At 36.7% G+C, this 5,673-nt stretch overlaps 1 pseudogene; it reads left to right on the top strand.

The window, feature by feature from the left end:
- Positions 1-4,682: 4,682 nt before the first annotated feature.
- On the top strand, positions 4,683-4,779 carry LOC112866208 (U6 spliceosomal RNA; annotated as a pseudogene).
- Positions 4,780-5,673: the final 894 nt, after the last annotated feature.

The raw sequence follows: 5,673 nt of genomic DNA, 5'->3' as shown, positions 1-5,673 counted from the left end.
TATCAATTTATTTGATATACTTCTGATTTTCTATTTATTATGTCATTTCTTTTAGTTTAACTTTTCTGTTTCTTTAACGAGATTTTGGGAGTGCCTGGGTGGCTCGGTCAGTTAAGCATCAACTCTTGATTTCCGCTCAGGTCTTGATGTCACAGTTTGTGAGAAGAAGCCCCATGTCAGTCTCTGTGTTAAGAACACGGAGGCTGCTTAGGATTCTCTCTCTCCCTCTCTCTGCCCTTACCTCTCTCTCTCTCTCTCAAAATAAATAAGTAAACATTCTTTTTTGAAAATGAGGTTTTGGAATTCACCTCATTTACTTTCATATCCATTAACATAGGTATTTTAATGCTATAAATTTTCCTCTGACAATGTTCTAGCTTTATACCATGACTCTGATGTATTTTGTTTCCATTATCACTATCTCAAGAAATTTTGAAATTTAATTTTATATAGATTCTTTGGCTCAACAGTTAATAGCAGGCTTTTATTTTAAATTTAATTTTAAACGGTAGGGAAATTTTACATTTTGTTATAAATTTTTAGTATTATGCTTAAGGTGCAGAGAATGATGTTTTTATTACTCTTACCCTGGCAATTCATTGGCTTTTAGTGTGTGGTCTAACATGTACTCAGTTTTTATGCCTAGCCCAATTTTATTTCGAAGGTACATCCTGTATCATCACATTTTAGGGTTTGATCTGTGTAAGTTCTTAAATACCTCGTCGGTCTTTGTGAGAGGTATGTTAAAGTTGGATATGATTAGTGTGTGTGGTCCTCCTCTTATTTCTCTTTTCAATAAATTACCCCGATCTACCTGGCTGCCCATATCAAAAAATCCAGGAATCACCCTTAATGCATCTCTTCTCCTTGTCCCCTCTCCACAAGCAGCACATCATTAGATGGGTCACCAAATATGTCTCAAATCTACATCCATATCTTCATTTCCACATTACTACTCCAGTTCCTGCACCCATCTTATCTTTCCCAGAACATTGCCTGCCAGCTGATACTAATGGGTTCCCTCTTAGTCTACTCAAAACTGGCAGTGAGAACATGCATTGCCTGCCTGAAAATCATCCATGTTAGCTGGTTATGGTCAACTTGAAAAGAAAATTCCTTCCTAGGTTGCACAAGGATGTGCCTATTCACCATCCTTATCTTGCAGTGCTTTCTGCTTCACTCAGGACACATCAGTCCATACTGGCCTTCTAGTTTCTCCAACAAGTACAGGCCTCTTCAACCTCTAGGTCTTTGCAGGTACCTGTCTCTTTAGATGAAATAATCTACACATCATTTTTTACTTGATTAATACAAGTGCTTCCTTTATGCTTCAGCTTAGACATCACTTAGACAAACATGTCTTCCCCGTTACATCTCTCTTATCCTTCCTCAATCTTACCTAAATTCTTGAATTTTTCTATCACTGAAATTATCTAATTTTGTAATTGTACTTCCTTTTTTGAGTATTCATATGATGTTCTTTTCTCTACTGGACTATAAATTCCATGAAGTCAGGAAAAGTATCTGGCCGACTTTTGCCATGTTGTATCTAGCATTGTGCTAGTCTCATGATCTTCCATCTGCAAGCTGGACAATTCAAGAAAGCCAGTGGTATAGCTAGGAGGTGTGAGACCCAGAAAGCTGATGGTGTAGATCCTAGTCCACGTCTGAAGGCCATGAGAACCATGAGTACTGAGCACTTAAGGAGATTGATGTCCTAGTTCTAACAGTCAGTCAGAGAGCAAACTCCACTTTCCTCTGCCTTTTTGTTTTATTCAGGCCCTAGATAGATTCAGTGATACTCAACCACAACAGAGAGAGCCATTGGTTTTACTCAGTCAACCAATTCTAATGCTAATCTCTTCTGGAAACACCCTGACAGACACACCCACAAAAAAAAAAAAAAAAAAATGTTTAGCTCTCAGGGCATCTCTTGGAATAGTCAAGTTGACACATAAAATGAACCATTATAATTGCTCAATAAATAATAAACACATAAAAAATATTTTCAGTCATTTCACAATAACATAAGCATCTTGACTATAATGCTTTTGACCTTCTAATGAGAGGTGCATTGCAACACATTGAGAATCTAGAAATAGGCTGCATTTGCTTCCTAGGCTAGACTATGCCTTGGTTGAACATCTGGTAACAAAGTAGGACAAGAATCCCTACAGATGCATAATTAACCTCAACTGTGAAAAATATCTCTAGGAAAAACAAATTTTAGCATAATTATTTATGTATTAAATCACAAAGGAGAAAACTATTGATTTGGCTTAAATTTATGGCCAAGATATGTCTCCTCAGGTTTTGTTTTGTTTTATTTTACATATCTATATGAGAAACATGGAAACATGTCTAAAAACATCTATGAATGAGTTTCAAATTGTGAACTACTGAACAAACCTAAAACAGTTCTTGTCAGCTAGACTCTAACTGAAAACGTTGTGTGTGTCCAATTAAAAAAATCCAAAAAGGTCATTTTAGTGAAAATATGTCTCTATATGTTCACCATGGCTCTATGTAATCAACTAAACATTACCTCGGAGAACTGAAAATTGTCAAATCACTTAAAATTTCTGAAAGACCTACCAAAATATTCTCCATTTATTTCCTTAAAATATCTGAAGAATATCCCTAGATCTATCATACAATCATTAATTAAGCTTCAAACAGATCTCACCTTGAACATTCAAGGTCTCCCTAAGCAATTGATTAATAATATTGTGTATAAGTTAGCCATGAAAATGACATGCCCAAGACCTGAATGAAAAGAAGCAGTTCCAGACAAAATAGGACAGAAATATGCTTTTCCTCATTAGATTTTTTCTTATATGGATACGTGTTTGAGCATCTTGGTTTCTTTCAGACTTCTGTCTTACATCTTTTTAATAAGTATGATAAGTTTTTCCAGGTTTGGTAACCTTCTTATGAGAGTGCAACACTAAATTTTCTGTTATGATTTATGTTATATATGCAGATAAGGAAATAGAAAAGAGAAAGGGAATGAAAATTCATTAAAATTAAATATTATCAGGATGCCTGGGTGGCTCAGTCAGTCAAGCATCCAACTTTGGCTCAGGTCATGATCTCATGGTTCCTGAGTTTGAACCCTGCGTCAGGTTCTGTGCTGATAACTCAAAGCCTGGAGACTGTCTTGGATCCTGTGACTCCCTCTCTCTCTGCCCCTCCCCCACTAGTGCTCTGTCATTTCTGTTTCTCAAAAATAAATAAATATTAAAAAAAATAAAAAAAAAATTTTCATGATACTGTTAATAGGCCAAAGCCTTTTTCCTTAGCCAAAGGCTTGTTATTTATTTTTTTTTAACCAGCTCATAGATTCATTGATCTTTTCCATTGAGTTTTCTTCTGTTCTGTTTTATTTATATCTGCTCTGATCCTTGTCATATCCTTTTTAGTGATAATTTGGGGCTTAGTTTTGTTCTATTTTCTATTGTCTTGAGGTATGAAGTTAGGTTGTTTACTTGAGAAATTTCATTTTTCTTTCTTTCTTTTTTAATGTTTATTCATTTTTGAGAGAGGGAGAGAGAGAGGGAGAGAGAGAGAGGGAGAGAGCACAAGTAGGGGAGGGGCAGAGAGAGAGAGAGAGAGAGAGAGACACACGGAGACACAGAATGTGAAGCAGGCTCCAGTCTCTGAGCTGTCAGTGCAGAGCCTGAAGTAGGGCTTGAATGCAAGAACAATGAGATCATTACATGAGCCGAAGTTGGACACTCAATAGACTGAGCCACCCAGGTACCCCTCATTTTTCTTAATGTTGGCATATATAGCTATAAATTTCCCTCTTAGAACTGCTGTAGCTGCACTGAAATAAAATCAGAAATGAAAGGGGACATTACAACTGATAGATACCACAGAAGCACAAAATATTGTTGAGAATTGTTACCATGAAAGAATGTTGAATTTTGTAAAAATCTATTTTTCTGAATTTATTGAAATATCACATGGCTTTATCCTTCATTTTATTCCCGTGGTATATCACATTTATTGATCTGTATATGCTACTATCCCATATCACAGGGATAAATTCCATTTGTTCATGGTGTATGATGATTTTACTGTGTTGCTTAATTGGGTTGCAAATATTTTGTTGAGATTTTTCATCAAAGATATTGAGCTGTAGTTTTCTTTTCTTGTGGTATCCTCATATGGCTGTAATAGAAAAGTAAGACTAGCCTTTAAAAATGAGTCTGGAATGCTCTGCTCTTCAACTTTTATTGTAAGAGTTAGAAAAAAATTAGTTAAGTTTTTAAATGTTTGCAAAAAATCACCAGTGAAACCATTTGCTTTTTGGCTTTCTTTGTTGGGAAGTATTTGATAATTAATTCAATCCCCTTACTCCTTATCAGTCTGTTCAGATTTTATATTTACATGAGTCTTGATTAAGTTGTATGTTTCTGGAAATTTATCATATTTAATCTGAATGCCTGCATCTTTATTGGTTTAAAGAAAGATGAATCACAAAAGAAAAATAAAAGGAAAATTGTTTAAAGGAAAACTAAAATGAAAATACAGTAAAACCTTGGTTGCGAGTAACTTATTGCATAAGCGTTCTGCAAGAAGAGCAAACATTTCTAATAAATTTCAAGTTGATAAACAATGTCTTGCAATAAGAGTAGCAGGTGTTGCCAAATGTCACATGATCATAACTGCGCCAGTGCTCACTTTCAGCAGCAATGTACTAAAACTGGAACGATACAGAAGTTAGCCCCTGTGCAAGGATGACACACAAATTCATGAAGCTTCCATGTTAAAAAAAAAAAAAAAAAAAGAATTAAGCCAATGGTTCTTCTCTCTCTCTCTCTCTGTCTCTCTCTCTCTGTGCGGGATTGTGGGTGATCATCTCCCATGCTCGGATGCTCAATCTCAGGCCACGGTCTGGCAGAATCAGTGACTTGGAAGGTGCCCACAACTGGCAGTGGTGTATTTTTTGTCACTTCAAAGCACCTATGGACAGTCCTTTGTTTTCCATACAAGAGTAAGCTTAGGAATGTTTGCTTCATTCTAGGTCAGGCTGCCTGCAGATATAGACCCTTTCCTCTGCTGCCTTATTGCCGGGTACATTGAATACAGTATATGACAAGAGTTTAGTAATACTGCACTGCAGTCAACATCCATGCAAACGTATACAATGGCCCCCATGCAGAAAAGGTTGAAAAGAAAGGCAGTAAGAAGGAGATGGTTAGGATGGAAGTTAAGAAGGAAATTACCAAAGGGCGCCTGGGTGGCTCAGTTGGTTGAGCATCTGTCTTCGGCTCAGGTCATGATCTCACAGCTTGTGAGTTCAAGCCCCTGAGAGCTCGGAGCCTGGAGCCTGCTTCAGATTCTGTGTCTCTCTCTCTGCCCCTCCCTGGCTCATGCTTGCTCTTTCTCTCTCTCTCTCTCTCTAAAATAAATAACCTTAAAAAATTTTAAAAAGAAGGAAATTGTGGAGAAGTATGAAGTAGGTATGTGCATGACTGAAATTGCAAGGCTTTATAAGAAGTCTACATTTGCATGTGGTCTGAAGAGGAGGAGGAGAAAAAGGCAGAGGAATCCCTCACTTCAAATGAGATTAGGGAGATGTGTAAAATGTGGGAGACAGTGAAAAATTTTATAGAAAAGCACCACCCAAATAAGACTGTAGTGGTGCAAGCGATGAATCTGTTT

This window comes from Puma concolor, chromosome D1 (assembly GCF_028749965.1).
Source record: "Puma concolor isolate L17-30 chromosome D1, mPumCon1.1.hap2, whole genome shotgun sequence".
NCBI classification, from domain to species: Eukaryota; Metazoa; Chordata; class Mammalia; order Carnivora; family Felidae; genus Puma; species Puma concolor.
The sequence above is the reverse complement of the archived record's forward strand: the minus strand, read 5'-3'. Positions and strand labels throughout refer to the sequence as shown.